Source organism: Bubalus bubalis, chromosome 20 (assembly GCF_019923935.1).
Source record: "Bubalus bubalis isolate 160015118507 breed Murrah chromosome 20, NDDB_SH_1, whole genome shotgun sequence".
Classification (NCBI taxonomy): Eukaryota; Metazoa; Chordata; class Mammalia; order Artiodactyla; family Bovidae; genus Bubalus; species Bubalus bubalis.
In genome coordinates, this window is record NC_059176.1 from 17,970,693 (window position 1) to 17,992,099 (window position 21,407).

Here is a 21,407-nt window from a genome sequence, read left to right on the forward strand (position 1 = left end):
CAGAATCCAATAGTTTGCATATTACAAATAGTATTGCAGTGGAAAGTCTTGTGCACAACTATTTTCATCTTTTTAGAGGCATTGTTATTCAGCTGCTAAATTGTATCTGCCTCTTTGTGACCCCATGAACTGCAGCACACAGGCTTCCCTGTCCTTCACTATCTCCCTGAGTTTGCTCAAACTCATGTCCATTGAGTCAGTCATGCCATCTAACCATCTCATGCTCTGTTGCCCCCATCTTATTTGCCCTCAATCTTTACCAGCATTCAGGGTCTTTTCCACTGAGTCAGCTCTTCGCATCAGGTGGCAGAGTATTGGAGCTTCAGCATCAGTCGTCCCAGTGAGTGTTCAGGATTTTTTTTTTAACCTTTCTTTTTTTCTCTCTCTCTCTCTTTTTATTATTATTATTATTTTTTTTTTTTACTTTACAATATTGTATTGGCTTTGCCATACATCAACATGCATCCTCCATGGGTGTACATGCTGATTTTTCTTTAGAATTGACTGGTTTGATCTCCTTGCTGTCAGAGGGATGCTGAAAGGTCTTCTCCAAAACCACAGTTCAAAAGCATAAATTCTTCAGTGCTCAGCCTTCCTTATGGTCCTACTCTCATATCCATATACGACTACTGGGGAAAAAAAAAAAAACATAGCATTGACTATATGGATCTTTGGTGGAAATGTGATGTCTCTGCTTTTTAATACAACTGTTTAGGTTGTCATAGCTTTGCTTCCAAGCAGCAAGTGTCTTTTAATTTTGTGGCTGCAGTCACCTTCTGCAGTGATTTTGGAGCCTATGAAAATGAAATCTGTTAGTTTCTACTTTTTCACCATCTACTTGCCATGATATTGATGAGGCCAAATGCCATGATCTTAGTTTTTTGAATGTTGAGTTTTAAGCCAGCTTTTCGCTCTTCTCTTTCACCTTCATCAAGAGGCTTTTAGTTCCTCTTCACTTTCTACATTTAGTGTGGTATCATCTGCATATCCGAGATTGTTGATATTTCTCCTGGCAATCTTAATTCCAGCTTGTACGTCATCCAGCCACTCATTTAGCATCATGTACTCTGTATTGTTCCATGTCCAGTTCTAACTATGCCTCTTGGCCTGCTTGAAGGTTTCCCAAGAGGCAGTAAGGTGGTCTGGTATTCCTATCTCTTTAAGAATTTTCCACAGTTTGTTGTGATCCATGTAGTCAAAGGTTTTAGCATAGTCAATGAAGCAGAAGTAGATGTTTTGTTGTTGTTGTTCTGAAATTCCCTTGCTTTTTCTATATCCAATTAATGTTGGTGATTTGATCTCTGGTTCTGCTTCCTTTTCTAAATCCAGCTTGTAAATCTGAAAGTTCTCAATTCACATATTGTTGCAGCTTGGCTTGAAGGATTTTGAGCATTACCTTCCTATGTGAAATGAATGCAATTGTGCTGTAGTTTGAACATTGTTTGGCATTGTGCTCCTTTTGGATTAGAATGAAAACTGACCATTTCCAATCCTGTGGCCACTGCTGAGTTTTTGAAATATGCTGGCATATGGAGTACAGCACTTTCATAATCTATTAGGTTTTGAAATAACTCAGCTGGAGTTCCATCACCTCCACTAGCTTTGTTCCTAGTAATTCTTCTTAAGGCCCATTTGAGTTCACATTCCAGGATGTCTGGCTCTAGGGGAGTGACCACACCATTGTGATTACCCAGTTCATTAAGACGTTGTTTTAATAAAGCATACCTTTAAAGTAATGTCTTTTAAGATAAGTTGCTTAATTTCCAAGTCATTTCTGACTCTTTCATGACCCCATGGACTGCAGCCTTCCAGGCTCCTCTGTCCATGGGATTTTCCAGGCAAGAATACTGGAGTGGGTTGCCATTTCTTTCTCCAAGGGATCTTCCCTACTCAGCGATTGAATCTGTGTCTCCTACAGTGGAGATAGATTCTTTAGATTCTTTACCACAAAGCCACTAGGGAAGCCCTTTTAAGATAAATTGCTGAGTTAATGAGAAAATAGATATATAGTTTTATTAGTTATTGACAAATTTTCTTCCATAGGGATTTAACTACTTTATACTTCCCTGAAGCAAAGTTTGTAAGTGATAATTTTCTGGTAGTCTAACAATCTACTTTGAATTTTTGACAATTTAATATTTAAAAATTGTATATAATTTTAATTTTAATGCATTAATCATATTCTGAGTGATACTGAATATATTTTATATGTTCAATAGCCATTTTTATATCTCTGAGTTATCTCCATATGAAATTTATTCATGTTTCTAAGAACTATTGCTTTTTAAATCTATAATTTTAAGTTCTTCATATATTAATGATATTAGACTTTTCCTTGCTTATGCTTTTTCATTAAAATTTTTGTGTAGTCTGTAATGTTGTTTTTCTTTTGCTATAATTGAACTTTTAACAATAATAGAATACTTTCACTCTTCCACATATAGTTATGAAGTTGCCCATATTTTTCCCTAGTACTTCCTTTGTTTTATCTTTTGTATTTATGTAGACCTCTAAAACATTTTGCATTAATATTTTATACAGAATGACAAATAAATATAATGTATATTATTTCCAAAGATTCACCTAGTTGTCCCAACACAATTATTTAATAGTAGCATATTTTTTTCAGTGATTTGCAATTTCTGTATGCAGATAGAAATATTTCTGAACCTACTCCTATTCCATTGGTGTTTTTGTCTATTCATGTGCGAGTATATTATTGATTTCATTATAGAGTTTTATATATTTTAATATCTACTGTCTTATTTCCCCTCATTTTTTCAGAGTTTTCCTATTCATTCTTTTTTTTTTTTTTTTTTTGTATTATATAGTTGTTTTTTTTTTTTTTTTTTTTTTTTTTTTAGTGTTTCTCTTTTTTTTTTTTTTTTTCTTTAATTTTATTTTATTTTTAAACTTTACATAACTGTATTAGATTTGCCAAATATCAAAATGAATCCGCCACAGGTTTACATGTGTTCCCCATCCTGAACCCTCCTCCCTCCTCCCTCCCCATTCCATCCCTCTGGGTCGTCCCAGTGCACCAGCCCCAAGCATCCAGTATCATGCATCGAACCTGGACTGGCAATTCATTTCATACATGATATTTTACATGTTTCAATGCCATTCTCCCAAATCTTCCCACCCTCTCCCTCTCCCACAGAGTCCATAAGACTGTTCTATACATCAGTGTCTCTTTTGCTGTCTCGTACACAGGGTTATTGTTACCATCTTTCTAAATTCCATATATATGCGTTAGTATACTGTATTGGTGTTTTTCTTTCTGGCTTACTTCACTCTGTATAATAGGCTCCAGTTTCATCCACCTCATTAGAACTGATTCAAATGTATTCTTTTTAATGGCTGAATAATACTCCATTGTGTATATGTACCACAGCTTTCTTATCCATTCATCTGCTGATGGACATCTAGGTTGCTTCCATGTCCTGGCTATTATAAACAGTGCTGCGATGAACATTGGGGTACTCGTGTCTCTTTCCCTTCTGGTTTTCTCAGTGTGTATGCCCAGCAGTGGGATTGCTGGATCATAAGGCATGTCTATTTCCAGTTTTTTAAGGAATCTCCACACTGTTCTCCATAGTGGCTGTACTAGTTTGCATTCCCACCAACAGTGTAAGAGGGTTCCCTTTTCTCCACACCCTCTCCAGCATTTATTACTTGTAGACTTTTGGATTGCAGCCATTCTGACTGGCGTGAAATGGTACCTCATAGTGGTTTTGATTTGCATTTCTCTGATAATGAGTGATGCTGAGCATCTTTTCATGTGTTTGTTAGCCATCTGTATGTCTTCTTTGGAGAAATGTCTATTTAGTTCTTTGGCCCATTTTTTGATTGGGTCATTTATTTTTCTGGAGTTGAGCTGTAGGAGTTGCTTGTATATTCTCGAGATTAGTTGTTTGTCAGTTGCTTCATTTGCTATTATCTTCTCCCATTCTGAAGGCTGTCTTTTCACCTTGCTAATAGTTTCCTTTGATGTGCAGAAGCTTTTAAGGTTAATTAGGTCCCATTTGTTTATTTTTGCTTTTATTTCCAATATTCTGGGAGGTGGGTCATAGAGGATCCTGCTGTGATGTATGTCAGAGAGTGTTTTGCCTATGTTCTCCTCTAGGAGTTTTATAGTTTCTGGTCTTACGTTTAGATCTTTAATCCATTTTGAGTTTATTTTTGTGTATGGTGTTAGAAAGTGTTCTAGTTTCATTCTTTTACAAGTGGTTGACCAGAGTTCCCAGCACCACTTGTTAAAGAGATTGTCTTTAATCCATTGTATATTCTTGCCTCCTTTGTCGAAGATAAGGTGTCCATATGTGCGTGGATTTATCTCTGGGCTTTCTATTTTGTTCCATTGATCTATATTTCTGTCTTTGTGCCAGTACCATACTGTCTTGATAACTGTGGCTTTGTAGTAGAGCCTGAAGTCAGGTAGGTTGATTCCTCCCGTTCCATTCTTCTTTCTCAAGATCGCTTTGGCTATTCGAGGTTTTTTGTTTTTCCATACAAATTGTGAAATTATTTGTTCTAGCTCTGTGAAGAATGCTGTTGGTAGCTTGATAGGGATTGCATTGAATCTATAGATTGCTTTGGGTAGTATACTCATTTTCACTACATTGATTCTTCCAATCCATGAACATGGTATATTTCTCCATCTGTTAGTGTCCTCTTTGATTTCTTTCACCAGTGTTTTATAGTTTTCTATATTCATTCTTACTTATTAATAAGTTCTTCTGAATTGTATTGCCAAATTATGTAACTGCTACTGCTAAGTTGCTTCAGTCATGTCCGACTCTGTGTGACCCCATAGACGGCAGCCCACCAGGCTCCCCCATCCCTGGGATTCTCCAGGCAAGAACACTGGAGTGGGTTGCTATTTCCTTCTCCAATGCAGGAAAGTGAAAAGTGAAAGTGAAGTCGCTCAGTCATGTCCAACTCTTAGCGATCCCATGGACTGCAGCCTACTAGGCTCCTCCGTCCATGGGATTTTCCAGGCAAGAGTACTGGAGTGGGGTGCCATTGACTTCTCCAAAATTATGTGACACCACCTAAAGAAAAATACTGATGTTTTTGTAGGGATCATATTAATTTTATAAAATCACTCAGGAAGATACTTCGTGTTGATGATATTGAGACCTCCTAGCCATGAATTTTTCAAGGGTTTTCTATAGTTTTCTTTAAACATATTTTGAATATTTCATAATTTCATAGTGTGTTTTGAGAAAATGAACTTTTTTATTTTGAATAGTTCAATATTATCTCTTTTAATGATTAATGTCATTTTTATCCTGCTTAAGAAGCTTTAGTTACTCCAACATCACAAAAATACACCTCTATTGGTTTTAAATCTTTGTTGTTTTAATTTTACATTGATATCTGCAAACTATCTGGAGTTGATTTTTGTTCATATGTAGGGTAAAATCCCAAATACATTTTTGCCCTTATGGTAATAAGCTTGGTCCCATATAATTTATCAAAATAAATTTTTACCACTAATTACAGTGCCATATTAGGTAGACATGTATTGATCCATTTTTGGATTCTCTACGTACATGTAATTTGCCAACTTCTTTTATTCTTGCATTAATACCATTCTATCTTGTCTATTGTAGTATTGTAGTGATTTTTGATATCTAGTTGAACAGACTGTTCTGTTTTGTTTTGAATGAGGTAAACCTAGGAATAGGTTTGGGAAGAAATAATATTTGAGAAGTGTTGAATCTTTCAGTTAATAAACTTAATAAGACTCTCACCAACTTAAGTCTTCAATTTCTCTCAGAAATATTTATAGTTTTCAGTAGAACAGTCTAGGAGATATTTCATTAGAATTATTATAGATATTTAATTTTTTATTGAAATGCAGTTGATTTTCATATTATATTCATTTCAGGTGTACAGCATAGTGATTTAGTTTTTTGCTGATTATATGTCATTATCCTGGAGAAGCAGTAAATCTTTGTTGCTTGTCTATTCTTTTTTTTTTTAATTATTATTTTTTTTGAGATTTCTAAATTTTATTTTATTTTTTAACTTTACAATATTGTATTGGTTTTGCCATATATCGAAATGAATCCGCCACAGGTATACCTGTGCTCCCCATCCTGAACCCTCCCTCCTCCTCCCTCCCCATACCATCCCTCTGGGTCATCCCATTGCACCAGCCCCAAGCATCCAGTATCGTGCATCGAACCTGGACTGGCGACTCGTTTCATATATGATATTATACATATTTCAATGCCATTCTCCCAAATCACCCCACTCTCTCCCTCTCCCACAGAGTCCAAAAGGCTGTTCTATACATCAGTGTCTCTTTTGCTGTCTCATATACAGGGTTATCGTTACCATCCTTCTAAATTCCAAATATATGCCAAATATATGCATTAGTATACTGTATTGGTGTTTTTCTGGCTTACTTCACTCTGTATAATAGGATCCAGTTTCATCCACCTCATTAGAACTGATTCAAATGTGTTCTTTTTAATGGCTGAGTAATACTGCATTGTGTATATGTACCACCACTTTCTTATCCATTCATCTGCTGATGGACCTCTAGGTTGCTTCCATGTCCTGGCTATTATAAACAGTGCTGTGATGAACATTGGGGTACACGTGTCTCTTTCCCTTCTGGTTTCCTCAGTGTGTATGCCCAGCAGTGGGATTGCTGGATCATAAGGCAGTTCTATTTCCAGTTTTTTAAGGAATCTCCACACTGTTCTCCATAGTGGCTGTACTAGTTTGCATTCCCACCAACAGTGGAAGAGGGTTCCCTTTTCTCCACACCCTCTCCAGCATTTATTACTTGTAGACTTTTGGATCGCAGCCATTCTGACTGGTGTGAAATGGTACCTCATTGTGGTTTTGATTTGCATTTCTCTGATAATGAGTGATGTTGAGCATCTTGTCATCTGGATGTCATCTTTGGAGAAATGTCTATTTAGTTCTTTGGCCCATTTTTTGATTGGGTCATTTATTTTTCTGGAATTGAGCTGTAGGAGTTGCTTGTATATTTTTGAGATTAGTTGTTTGTCAGTTGCTTCATTTGCTATTATTTTCTCCCATTCTGAAGGCTATCTTTTCACCTTGCTTATAGTTTCCTTTGTTGTGCAGAAGCTTTTAAGTTTAATTAGGTCCCATTTGTTTATTTTTGCTTTTATTTCCAATATTCTGGGAGGTGGGTCATAGAGGATCCTGCTGTGATGTATGTCGGAGAGTGTTTTGTTTTTTTTTTTTTAATTTTATTTTATTTTTAAACTTTACATAAACCCTGTGTACGAGACAGCAAAAGAGACACTGATGTATAGAACAGTCTTACGGAGAGTGTTTTGCCTATGTTCTCCTCTAGGAGTTTTATAGTTTCTGGTCTTATGTTTAGATCTTTAATCCATTTTGAGTTTATTTTTGTGTATGGTGTTAGAAAGTGCTCTAGTTTCATTCTTTTACAAGTGGTTGACCAGTTTTCCCAGCACCACTTGTTAAAGAGATTATCTTTAATCCATTGTATATTCTTGCCTCTTTTGTCAAAGATAAGTTGTCCATATGTGTGTGGATTTATCTCTGGGCTTTCTATTTTGTCTATTCTATGTATAGTAATTTATATCCGTTAATGCCATACTCCTATTTATCCCTTACCCTTCTCTCTCCCCTTTGGTAATGATAAATTTGTGTTTTATATTTGTAAATTTGTTTCTGTTTTGTGTATGTATTTATATTGGTAGTATATCCTATATATAAGTAGTATCATACATTGTTTCTTTTTCCACTTATTTATTTCACTAAGCATAATATTTTGTATGTCCATCCACGTTGCTGCAAATAGCAATTTCATTCTTTTACATGGCTGAGTAATATTATATTGTGTGTGTGTGTGTCTCTCACCATTTCTTAAGCCAATCATCTATTGGTGGGTCCTTGAGTTGTTTCCATGTGTTGGCTGCTGAAAATACTATTTCTATGCACTTGGTGTACATGTATCTTTTTGAATTAGAGTCTTGTTTTTTGTTTTTTTTTTCTGGATACATACCCAGTAGTGGAATTAGTAGGTTATTGGTGGAATTGATAGTTATATTTAGCTTTTTAAAGTAGTCTTTATGCTGTCCATACTGTTCATTATAGTGGCCACACCAAGTTAGTTACATTACCATCAAGTATGTATTAGGGTTTTCTTTCTGCCACATCCTCTCTAGCATTTGTTATTTGTAGACATTACAATGGTACCTATTCTAACTGGTGTGAGGTGATACCTAATTGTGGTGTTAATTTCAATTTCTCTAATAGTAAGTGATGTTGATCATCTTTTCATGTATCTGTTGACCATCTATATGTCTTCTTTGAAGAAATCTTCAAGTCTTCTGCTCATATTTTGATTGGATTGTTTGGGTTATTTTGGTCTTGAAATTGAAGCTGTTAGTATCTTTTAGATACTAATCTCTTGTTGATCACATTATTTGCAGATATTTTTTCACATTCTACAGGTTATCTTTTAATTTTGTTGATGGTTTCCTTTGTTGTGTAAAAGCTTTTAAGCTGGATTAGGTTGTATATGTTAACTTTTGCTTATATTTCTTCTGCACTGGAAGATTAATGTAAGAAAATATTCTTAGGATTTATATCAAAGAATGTTTTGCCCATGTTCTTGCCTCAAAGTTTTATAGTGCCGTACCTTATATTTGGGTCTTCAAATAATTTTGAATTTCTTTTTCTATATGGTGGAATTTCAGGTCAGTTCATATCAGCCACTCAGTCATGTCCAACTCTTTGCGACCCCATGAATTGCAGCAAGTAAGGCTCCCCCGTCCATCACCAACTCCCGAAGCTTACTCAAACTCATGTCCGTGTCAGTGTATTTATATGCCGTCCAACCATCTCATCCTCTGTCATCCCCTTCTCCTCCTGTTTTCAATCATTCCCAGCATCAAAATCTTTTCCAATAAATCAGTTCTTCACATCAGGTGGCCAAAGTATTTGAGCTTCAGCTTCAGCATCAGTCCTTCCAAAAAATATTCAGGACTGATTTCCTTTAGAATGGGCTGGTTGGATCTCCTTGCAGTCCAAGGGACTCTTGAGAATCTTCTCAAACACTACAGTTCAAAAGCATCAATTCTTTGGTGCTCAGCTTTCTTTACAGTCCAACTCTCACATCCACATGACTACTGTATGGTGGAAGGGGATATTCTAATTCCATTTTTTTACAAGTAACTGCCCATCTTTTCTATGTTACTTGTCTTCATTGTATATTCTTGCCTACTTTGTCATAGATTACTTGACTGTAGGTGTATGGGTTTATTTCTGGGCACTCTGTTCCATGGATTTGTCTGTTTTTGCATCAAACCATACTGTTTTGATTACTACAGCTATGTGTATTTAGTCACTTAGTTGTGTCCAACTCTTTGCGACCCCATGGACTGTAGCTTGCCAGGCTCCTCTGTCCTTGGGGATTCTCCAGGCAAGAATACTGGAGTGGGTTGTCATGCCCTCCTTCAGGGGATTTTCCCAACCCAGGGATCGAACCCAGGTCTCCCACATTGCAGGTGGGTTGTTTACCATCTGATTCACCAGGGAAGTCATTTTGTGGGGGGAGGTGTTTGTTTTGTTCTCAAACACAAGTAAACCAAGTTAGATCCAAGATATTTGCACACTCTCACATTCAGACAGAGGAAGTTGTAACCAGATAATGTGTGAATTTTTTAGACTTACCTTCCACAGAGAGTCAGAGATAGATACCCTTGGCCTTCTATCTGTCTCCCAGAATCCTGACTTTCTATCTCCTTGTGATAAAAAGAATTAGTGTGTGCGGCTCAGACATGGATGACATCCCTACTTTTGACAAGTCCTAAAATAAACATGAGGAGTTTATGTGCCTTAATGAGGGTCATGCAATACTGAGGTCAACACCTGACTCTAAATCCAAAGTTCTTTCCATGTAGTATCAAGGGCCAGGTCTCCTTCAGGTGAAGAGCAGATAAAGGCCACCCAGGTCAGGGTTTCGAGGAAGGGCTTCCATTGACCTCAGGTTTCCTCTATAGCCTGGGCACCCAGCCTCAATGTCTCTGGGGAAGGAGGTGAATGAGAAAGATACTTCTGCCAAACATGCCAGCTTTGAGTTCAGTGTAAGCAATACTGATTTTCCTTTTGGAGCAAGGATAATAAAGGACCTGAGGTTCATTTTGGGCAGCCTGTCTCTCTGGACATCTGTGACCAGCCATAGCTTTGTCTGAAGTCTGGAATGGTTATACCTTGAGCTGTGTTCTTTTTTCTCAGTATTGCTTTTGTAATTCTGGGACTTATGTAATTTTATATAAATTTTAGGATGATTTGTTCTGCTGCTGCTGCTGCTAAGTCACTTCAGTTGTGTCCGACTCTGTGCGACCCCATAGACGGCAGCCCACCAGGCTCCCCTGTCCCTGGGATTCTCCAGGCAAGAACACTGGAGTGGGTTGCCATTTCCTTCTCCAATGCAGGAAAGTGAAAAGTGAAAGTGAAGTCATTCAGTTGTGTCCGACTCTTAGTGACCCCATGGACTGCGGCCCACCAGGCTCCTCTGTCCATGGGATTTTCCAGGCAAGAGTACTTGAGTGGGGCTTGTCTAGAAATTATTTATCCTTCCACTGATATTCTTGCTGGGTAGAGTATCCTAAGTTGCAGATTTTTCCTTTTCAAGACCTTGCATAGATCATGCTATGCTCTTCTGACACACAAATTTTCTGTAGAGAAACCAACTGATAGTTTTTCTGGTGTTCTCTTGTAACCAACTTTCTTTTCTCTTGCTGCCTTTACCATCCTCTCTTTAACTTTTGCCATTTTAGTTATGGTATATTTTGGTGTGGGTCTCTTTGGGTTCATTTTGTTGGAGACCCTTTGGACATCCTATATCTGGATATTTGTTTCCTTGTTTAAGTTTGGAAAGTTTTCAGTCATAATTTTTTTCAAATACATTTTTGATTTCCTTCTCTCTTCTTCTTGTTCTAGAACCCCTTTTATACATAGGTTTTCATGTTTTATAATATTCCATAGATCTTGTAAGATGCTTTAATCTTCTTTATTTATTTTTTTGTCTGCTGATCTGATTGAGTGGTTTCCATTATTCTATCTTCTGGATCACTTATTTGTTCTTCCATGTCATTTAGTTGGTTAGTCATTGGTTCTAGGTTGCTTTTTATCTCAGAAATTGAATGATCTGTTTTTGATTTTTTTTCTTTATAGTTGCTAGTTCCTTGTTACTGTGATCTATTTTTATGTCAGTAATCTTTCTTAATTTAGTTAGCATTTTTATTACCATATTTTTGAACTCAGGGTCTTGTTGACTGTTTTAATATTTAGGCGATTTCTCTTGCTCTTTTAACTGGAAATAGTTCCTCTTCCTTTTCATTTACTTTCTCTGGTTCTATAAATTTAGGAGAAACAGTTATCTATAGTGTTCTTGAAGGGGTGTTTTTATGTGGGAGCATCTCTGCGTAGACTCTGTTTATCCATTGTCTTTGTTGCTTGGGCTTATTTTGCTAGCGACACCAACCATATCTGTTCTCAGAGTTTTCTGGCTCCTATCACTTTGATAGGAGGTTTGGTTAATGTTGGAGGAGCTAAAGCCTGTGCAGGGTGTGAGGCAGGACATCCACTCTCCTCCATGACTGTTGTCACTCTACTGAAGAGACAGTGTCTGTTCCTCAGTTGTTTAAGTAGAAGCCCTGAGTGTTTGGTTCAATCAGGTTCCATTCCCCTTGAATACATATCCTATCCAAAGGAAGGGAAATCCTGAAGCAAATCAGGGCTGTCTACTCACAGAGGTCTGACACACTACCTGTGTAGCCATTGACAACTTCACTCAGATGCAGCACAAGTTTGTGTCTTTTTTTCCTGTTGTGGTCATCCCAGATCTTTGGATAGGCCATAGCATGGAATGAGTGAGGTTGGAGACTTTGCTAGGATGGAGCTAAAAGTCATGGCATTGTGGCTGCAAGAATTAATGCACTACACTGCTACCAGAGATCTGGACTAATTCTATGATAGTTTTCTCCTGGGACCTGTCTGCTCCAGATCCAGCACAAAACTGTGGTATGGCGTAGGCCAGTGTACTTGATTAGCTGGAAGAGGGACTATAGCCCTCTTCCATGGTGTTTCCCAAGGGGCTGCCTGAATAAGTATTGACAAGGCTGCTCCCCAACTGAGACCATATCCCAGGCCTTTGGGCCACCTCTGCATCCCTAGATCAGTCTTTACTCCAGACCTGCATGCCTCAGATCTAGCCACAAGCTACGGTGTGGAGTGAATGGGGCAAGGGTGTATCTCTACTTGGACTGGAGAGCATGATTGAGGAGCTTCTCTTCCCCTTGTATCTATCCCAGCAACCAGGGGTTTGTCTCCTTAGTATAAGACCCCAGGACTGGGATAATCTGTAGCTCATCCTTTTCCCTCCTCAGGGCAAGAGTCCACTTGTGTGGACCTCCTCTTCCTTCTAGATCCCTCCCAAGTGTAGAGGTTATAACCCTATGCTTTTTTCTTTCCTATTTAGTGTTTCAGAAATTGTTCATGTACCTTTTGTTGTATGGGATTCTTTTGCCAGTTTTGTTAGTTTTCCATGAGAATTATTCCAAATGTAGATATATTTTGGAATTGCTTGTTGCAGGTAGGGGTGAGCTCTACATCTTCTTACTCTGACATCTTGATCTGATCCATAGATATTTGCAGTCATTGACATCATTTATGATTTATGCATTTTTTATTGGCAGCATCTCAAATTATAATTATTGTTTTATATTTCCTTTGTAATAATGTAAATTTGCTAACCCTAAGATTTTTCTACAAATTATCTTGGATTTTCTACAAATATCAGCTATAAATAATAGAAATGATTTATATTTTGTACTAATTCAATTATTCTGCTAAATGTATGAAAGAGATTGGGCTATAATATTCTTGTCATAAAAGATGGCAATTCTGATCTTACAATATGAGAAATGTTTACTTGTGTTTCAGTTTTCTAAGAGGTAATTATAAGATGGCTATTTTTTGTTTAATCTTGAATTGACTGTGAAGATATCTAGAGATTTCTGACACAGGAACTTTAACAATGATTTACTTTATTTAAACATATGACCATGATAATTTATTTCTTCTTGAAGAAATTTTGGTTTTCTATAATGGTATACATATATATATATAGTAAATATATATTTTATATGTTTTACATATATATATGCATTCTATTTAATTAACCTGATTAACCAACTATAATAAAAAAAGTTATCTACTCTTGGGATCTCTAAAAATTTGTTTAAGAATGGAAAAATATGGGCATTTGGACTAGATATAGTGGATATAGATGAAATAGAAATATGAAGCTTTGTATATAGCAGCTGTATTTGTGTAAATGTCTCAGTTTCAACTTCTTTGCCTCCAGAGGATATGTTCATCTCCTATCTTTGCATATGTTTTAAAAACTTTGGATTAACTCCCTCCTTTCACATCCCTAAGGTTGCTGCAGCATTGGCTTTACATGCTCAGGATTCTGGTTATCCGTGCTTTCTTTATTGCTGATTTTGAGTCATTGCCTGTTTTTCTTGTAAGCACAGAACATTATTTCATTTTTCTAAAGTTTTATTTAAAGAGTTGATTTGCAATATTGTGTTAGTTTCAGATGTCCAACAAAGTGATTCAGTTATATATTGTTCAGTCACTCAGTTGTGTCTGACTCTTTGCGACCCCATGGCTTGCATGGTTTCCCTGTCCATCTCCCAGAATTTGCTTACACTTATGTCCATTGAGTCAATGATGCCATCCAACCATCTTATCCTCTGTCATCCCCTTCTCCTCCTACCCTCAATCTTTCCCAGCAATTTTTCCAATGAGTCGGCTCTTTGCATCAGGTAGCCAAAGTATTGGAGATTCAGCTTCAGTCCTTCCAATGTATATTCAGGGTTGATTTCCTTTAGGATTGACTGGTTTGATCTTGCAGTCCAATGGACTCTCAAGCCTTCTCCAGGACCACAGTTCAAAGGTATTCTTCAGCGCTCAGCTTTCTTTATTGTCCAGATCTCACATTCGCACATGGCTACTAGGAAAAAACATGGCTTTGAATATATGGACATTTGTTGGCAAAGTAATGTCTCTGCTTTTTTTTTTTTTTCAGCTTTATTATTTTATTTATTATTTTTTTATTTTTTTAAATTTTATTTTATTTTTAAACTTTACAATATTATATTGGTTTTGCCAAATATCGAAATGAATCCGCCACAGGTATACATGTGTTCCCCATCCTGAACTCTCCTCCCTCCTCCCTTTTTAATATGCTGTCTAGGTTTTCATTGCTTTTCTTCCAAGGAGCAAGTGTCTGAATTTTATGGCTACAGTTACCATCCACAGTGATTTTGGAGCCCAAGAAAATAAAGTTTGTCATCATTTCCCTATCTATTTGCCATGGAGTGATAGGACCAGATGCCACGATCTTCATTTTCTGAATATTGAGTTTTAAGCTACCTTTTGTACTCTCCTCTTTCTCCTCCATCAAGAGTCTCTTTAATACTTCTTTGTTTTCTTCCATAAAGGTGGTGTCATCTACATATCTGTGGTTATTGATATCTCTGCCCACAGTCTTGAATACAACTTGTGTTTCATCCAGCCCAGGATTTAGCTTGATATACTCTGCATTTAAGTTATTTATATATATATATATATATATATATGTATATGTGTATATATATATGTATATATATATATATATATGTATATATATATGCTGCTAAGTCACTTCAGTCGTGTCCAACTCTGTGCGACCCCATAGACGGCAGCCTGCCAGGCTCCCCCATCCCTGGGATTCTCCAGGTAATAACCTATAATGGAAGAGAATTATATATAATTATATATTATATAGAATATATATAATTATATAGAATTATATATAATTCTCTTCCATTATAGGTTATTACAAGATACTGAGTTAATTCCCTGTGCTATCCAGTAGATCCTTGTTGATTATCTATTCTGTATATAGCAGTGAATATATGATAATCTCAGCCTCCTAATTTATTCCTCACCCTCCCATGCAGTGTTTCCCTATTGGTAACCATAAGTTTGTTTTTGATATCTGCATGTTTGTTTGTTTTATAAATAAGTTCATTTGTATCATCTTTTAAAATTCCACATATAAGTGGATTTATGTATTTGTCTTTCTCTTAGTTCACTTAGTATGATAATTTCTAGGCTATCCATGCTGCTGTACATAGGATTACGATACTTCATTCTTTTTTATGGCTTAATAAAATTCATTGTATCTATGTACCAAACTTGCTTTATCTGTTCCTCTTTCAGAGAACACCTATCAATGTGTTGGCTGTTTTAAAAAGTGCTGCTATGAATACTGAGCAACATATATCATTTCAAATTATCATTTTCTCCAGCTATATGTCCAGGAGTGGGATTACAGGACCCTATAGTAGCTCTGTGTCTAGTTTTTCAGGGAAACTCCACATTGACTGTACCAATTTTACTTCCCACCAACAGCATCAGAAGATTCCTTTTCTCCATATCCTCCCAGAATTATTTACAGAATTTTTGATGTAAACTACTTTATTTAGTATTGGTTTCCATTCCTCTAATCCTCAGCAATGTTGAACATATTTTCATCTACCCTTTGGCTATCTGAATCTCTTCTTTGAAGAAATGACTGTCATTGGGGAAATTAGTAATGTAGTCTTGTTCAGGCTTCAGAAATGACGCTAGGCCTCTCTCTCTGCCCAGAAAATGACCCTACAACTGACTACATGCCAAACTGCTGAACTACCTACAGGCCAGAGCAGTGTCACCAAAATATCTTATAAATCATTGGATAAGACAGGGAGTTTTGATCCTTGTGGGCCTGGCCAGCTCCTAGGGATAAGAGAACATTCCAGGACTTATAAATGTCTTGGTCTTAATTTCATGACAATAACCAGAGCTGCACATTTCCATGTAGGCTGATTATCAACCTAGAGCCTGGTAGTAAAAGCTGGACTCCTCCAAGCAGAACACTGAAATATTACCCTTGGGGTGGATGCACCTCCTGGGGCCTTTCCCAATTGGGACTCCAGATTGCTGTTCCAGGGACTTCCCAGCACCACTTGGGTCTGGTTTCCCCAATTCAGTGATGTATAAACCTCTATCTCTTATTATTCTTTTGAAATCAGTTCTATTCCTTAATTAGCATATTATAATCTTTGTTAATTCAATATTATTATATTGTAAGCTCTTATCAAGTTAATGAATTCTTTTAATTCTTGCTCAAATAAATGCAAAGTGGTTATTTTACCAGCAAATCCTACAAACCTTAAAACCAAAAGTAAAGCCTTTGGCAAAACAACTGTTTACTTTTTCTGCCCATTTTTTGATTAGGTTGTTTGTCTTTTGGAGATTGAGCTATATGAACTGCTGGTATATTTTGGGATTAATCCCTTGTCAGTTGCATTGTTTGCAAATATTTTCTCCCATTCTGTAGGTTGTTGTTCTGTTTTGTTTATGGTTTCCTTTGCTGTACAGAAGCTTTTAAATTTAATTAGGTCCCATTTGTTTGTTTTGTTTTTATTTCCACTACTCTAGGAGACAGATAAAAAAAGTATTGCTGCTATTTATGTCAAAGAGTGCTCTGCCTAGGTTTTTCTCTAAGAGTCTTATACTATCTGGACTTATATTTAGGTCTTTAATCCATTTTGAGATTATTTTTGTGTCTGTGTTAGAGAATGTCATAATTTTATTCCTTTACACAAATTTGTCCAGTTTTCCTAGTACATTTATTGACGAGACTGTCTTTTCTCCATTGTATGGTTTTGCCTCCTTTGTCATAGGCTAATTGCCCATAGGTCCATGGGTTTATTTCTGGGCTTTCTACCCTATTCCATTGTTTATATGTCTGTTTTTCTGCCAGTATCATATGATTTTAATTACTGTAACTTCATAGTACAGTTTGAAATCAGGGAGTCTTATTCATCCAGCTCCATTTTTTTTTCCCCCCGTCAGATTGCTTTGGCTGTTTGGAGTCTTTCATGTTTCCATGCAAGTTTTAAAAAATCTTTTTTCTTTTTTTTTTTTTTTAATTTTATTTTATTTTTAAACTTTACATAATTGTATTAGTTTTGCCAAATATCAAAATGAATCTGCCACAGGTATACATGTGTTCCCCATCCTGAACCCTCCTCCCTCCTCCCTCCCCATACCATCCCTCTGGGTCGTCCCAGTGCACCAGCCCCAAGCATCCAGTATCGTGCATCGAACCTGGACTGGCAACTCGTTTCATACATGATATTTTACATGTTTCAATGCCATTCTCCCAAATCTTCCCACCCTCTCCCTCTCCCACAGAGTCCATAAGACTGTTCTATACATCAGTGTCTCTTTTTTCTGTTTAAAATGCCATCGTTAGTTTGATAGGAATTGCATTGAATATGTAAATTGCTTTAGATAGTGTAATCATTTTAACAATATGGAATATTCTAATCCAAGAATATGGTGTATCTTTCCATCTGTTTGTGTGAAGCTCCAGTGAACAAGTCCTACTGGCCTTCAAAGCTGAATGCTTTGGGAGCTCCTCCTCTTGATGCCAAATCTTTAGGCTGGGGAGCCTGACATGAGGCTCAGAACTCTCCCATTGGAGAACTTCTGTGATATAATTATTCTCCCAGGGGGTATGTAATTTGATAATTTAATGTATGTACCCTTCATACACGCATCTTGTTGTGGTTTGGTCTTTGTCGTTGGATGTAGATTATCTTTTTTGGTAGGTTTCAGTCTTTTTTATTGATGGTTGTTTCACAGTTAGTTGTGATTTTGGTGTTCTTGTAAGAGGAGTGAGTTCAGGTCCTTTGATTGCCATTTTGTTCTCTAGAACAGTTTCACATTACCCTATGTTTTGAAAGCGAGACATTTTGCTTTATATAAAATATACATTTTAAAATTTACATATATCTATACACATTATACATTTATAACATTAAAATAGAGAAAGATATATGCAAACTGTAACAGCATGAATTCCTGAGTAGAAAATATGAAGATCAACATGGGATTGTGACTCTCTTTATTGATATGTTACACTTCTACATTATTTAAACTGTTTATAAACAAGAGTACTTATTAAAATTTTAATAGAATTTAAACACAATCACCCCAGAAATACAATTTTATAAACCTGAATTATAAATACATTGAAGACAAAATGTGTGAATGCCCCCATTTAAAGACAATATTTTAATTATGTTTCATAAAATAATCATACTTTGAAATATATACTTCAAAATGTATGATTTGAAACATCAAATATAGTGTATTCTGAACTGTGATTTACAGTCTCAGTATCCTCCTGAGAATTAGGTATTTTTACCATTCCCTTTCAATTAGCACAGCCCTACTTAATCTTTTTCTTCTTTCCACACCTAGGTCATCTATTGCATACTACTTGAAGAACAACATTATGGCTAAACTGGAGTTTGAAAATCATCGACTTAGACCAAGGTCAGACTACATTGTTTTTCTCTTTGGAAGTTTTTGTTCTATTCTTGTGTATATTCTGAAAATCTGACTATGCCCTCTTATTTCTCTACTACAAAAATATGAACACATGTGAACCTCTCATATACTTATATTGTGCTTCTTAGTGTAATTAAAAAATGTCTTACTCTAGTAATCTTTATAAGTAGCAAGCAGTTGATCAACACATTATAAATAGAACACATTTAGATAATTTATAAATGTAGTTAGTTAATAACTTATAAAGTTTATATTTATTAGAAGTACCCAACTTAATGAAATTAATGTTTTGTATTATTCTCATCAGTTCACGTGTTTGGATGATAATTTGTAAATGCTGCAATGAGTAAACACTGAGAAACTTTTTCATAAATATAATTATTATACATGTAAGTAATTTTTCTATAGCAAAGTCACTGAATACTTTAAGCTTCTTCTGATTTCTATGTCAACAAACAAACAAAACAAACCTTGAGTTGGTTTAACATCAGAATTTAATGTTCTCTAGTGATAACTAGATTAAGTCATCTTCAGTTTTATTGAAAACAATGCACCACTAAGTACCTGACCTCCACATTGATTTATTACACAAGTTTTCATGTGAAATGAAATGAGACACCAATATTTTTATTTGCTTTTTCCCTTTTTGTCCCAATGTTGTTTAAATGAAGAAAAATGATAAGAAGTCTTGAAAAGAGAACCAGATTCATGTTTTTCCATATTAAGAGAACTCCTTCTTTTAATGACTCTAATTAAGTGATTCTTCTTATTGTTGAGGAATCCTTTGTTTTCTAATGAATATACATTTTTATTTCATGTTCTGATTTTCTCTTTGAGTATTTTTTTGTGTATGTGTATCGACTCCCCTTCCTGCATATGTTTGCACACACATAGTTGAGGACTATATTTTATAATTCATAACACTTTCTATTATTTTCTGTAATTTTTATAATTAGCCACTTCTCTTTGTGAGCGGTCATTGCTATAAACATAGTTTGCTCCTTGGTATTATATTAATGCTCTTCTCATAATTCTCAAAGTCTTTAGGCAAATTTTCAGTTCAAGCCCTAAGTGAGTACATTAAGAATAAAAGTATTCTTGTGATTAAGGATGATTATATTTAATTTTTAGTATCAAACTTAAAGATAAAATAGGTTTATTTTTCTCTAAATGCATATGCCTTAGAGAGATGCAAGTTCAATTTCTTGGAATAAAATCGGAATCAAATTGTACTGCTGCCAATCATCTTCCAAACACCTAGTAGAGAGGAGTGGGGAGTGTGGCCTCGTTCAGTAGGGAGGGTTAGTGAATACACCAAGTATCCATAGAGATGTTCAGTAACAAACATTCTTATTTGCTGTTTTGGGGTCTAACTCTGTATAATTTTTAAAGGAAAATTTGATATTGTTTATAATTGAAATTCTGTATACCATTTGTTCTACATAAATATTCTATACTGTGTACAGGTGCTTTTGATACAGATCTAGAAACTTGACAGATCATGTCTTTAAAAATTGAGGCTATGTTTTCCACATATAATTGGACATAGGCAGTGTTTGATGTTGGCAAAGAAGTTAACAGTCTAATCAGTGTGGAGACTCTCATTCATTGCTGACATCCTTAGAACATCTTGTGTTTTTCTCCCCATATTTGTTTCATCACATTTTCAATATGTTGAACTCATCCTCAGGAACCAAGTCTACATTCCAAGGGAAAGAAGGAAAAAGGGACAGCAGCAATGCACACTCTCTTCACTTCTTGTCACTTATTAGAAAGTCAGGTCTATTTGAGAAGCCCCTCTACCCACCCACAGATTTCATATTGTCTATTCGTTTATGAATGAGTTTCTCTAAATATGAATGATGGTAGGAAGGAATGTTGCTTTCAGTACTCAATCGACACTTTCATAATCAATGCTGAAATACATGTAAAATATGTACAAAATTTGTAGGCATGTACCATCCATATGGTAAGAGGGAAAAATCCCATCCATATGGTAACAGCTAAAAATCCACAAAGTAACTATCAGTATGAGATGAGTTATCATGGCCATGTAAGGCAAGGAAGGAGGAGAATGAAGAAGTAGGAGATGCCCCCCATCATACACCTTAGCTTTGTGTGAAGTGTTGAAATAGCTAATCATTCCTCTAATTGTTATGGTGATAGAAAAGTCTAAACTTAGTCTCAACTTAGTTTAGTTTTAAAATGCACTCTTCTTCTAAACTAAAGACACATTTTAGATCTCAAGACTGCAAGCATCAAAATGATCTCCTAACACTCTAGGAACTGCTTGGTCTAGTCTTTGGTATACAACCCAAAGACCCATTGTCACAAGCTACTGCAAATAGGAGACTGATACCATTAATAAAGCATTAATTCACATACTTCTTACAACAACAATTCTAATACTTCTTATTCTCTCGTTTTCCTTGTCCTCAAAATTGTTTTTTGTTGTTGTTGTTGTTGTCTAGATAGGTTTTCTAGGTTGACATGCTTGCGTATCTTTTTATTTTCATTCCCTAGTTTTAATCAGCAGTATTTATGACTTCAGTATTTATAAATCAAATAGAACAAAGACATATAATGTTCCATTGCTGCAGTTTTTAAAAAAATCAAAGCTATTCTCCCCATCTATAAATATTTCAACCCAAACTGAACTAGTCATAGAAAGACAGATTTCTAAGTCCACATTTTAGCATCATAAATTGATGGGGATATGAGTCATGGTCCATTAGGTGTGATTTATGCTTCTCATTAAATATAGCTATAGCAATATTTTTTTTTTTCCTGGAAAGAACAGTTAATAGTAAACAAGTTCCCTGGCAAGAAACTTAGATTCTCCATAAATAACACTTCTATGGAACTTCAGCACTTCTGCTTCTATAATGCTAATTAGTAGTAGACCTAACTGTGGT

At 35.8% G+C, this 21,407-nt stretch overlaps 1 protein-coding gene across 6 annotated transcripts in view; it reads left to right on the plus strand.

The window, feature by feature from the left end:
• LOC102411273 (DBH-like monooxygenase protein 1) overlaps window positions 1–21,407 on the plus strand; it is a 321,541-nt gene that overhangs the window by 164,191 nt on the left and 135,943 nt on the right. For 5 of the 6 annotated variants that reach the window (XM_044932879.2, XM_044932878.2, XM_044932882.2 and 2 more), the window contains one exon: window positions 18,403–18,477. The gene's annotated coding sequence lies outside the window, so the exon portion shown is untranslated. Of the gene's footprint in view, window positions 1–17,503; window positions 17,652–18,402; window positions 18,478–21,407 lie in introns of all 6 variants that reach the window. The other variant, XM_044932880.2, reaches the window with a different exon arrangement.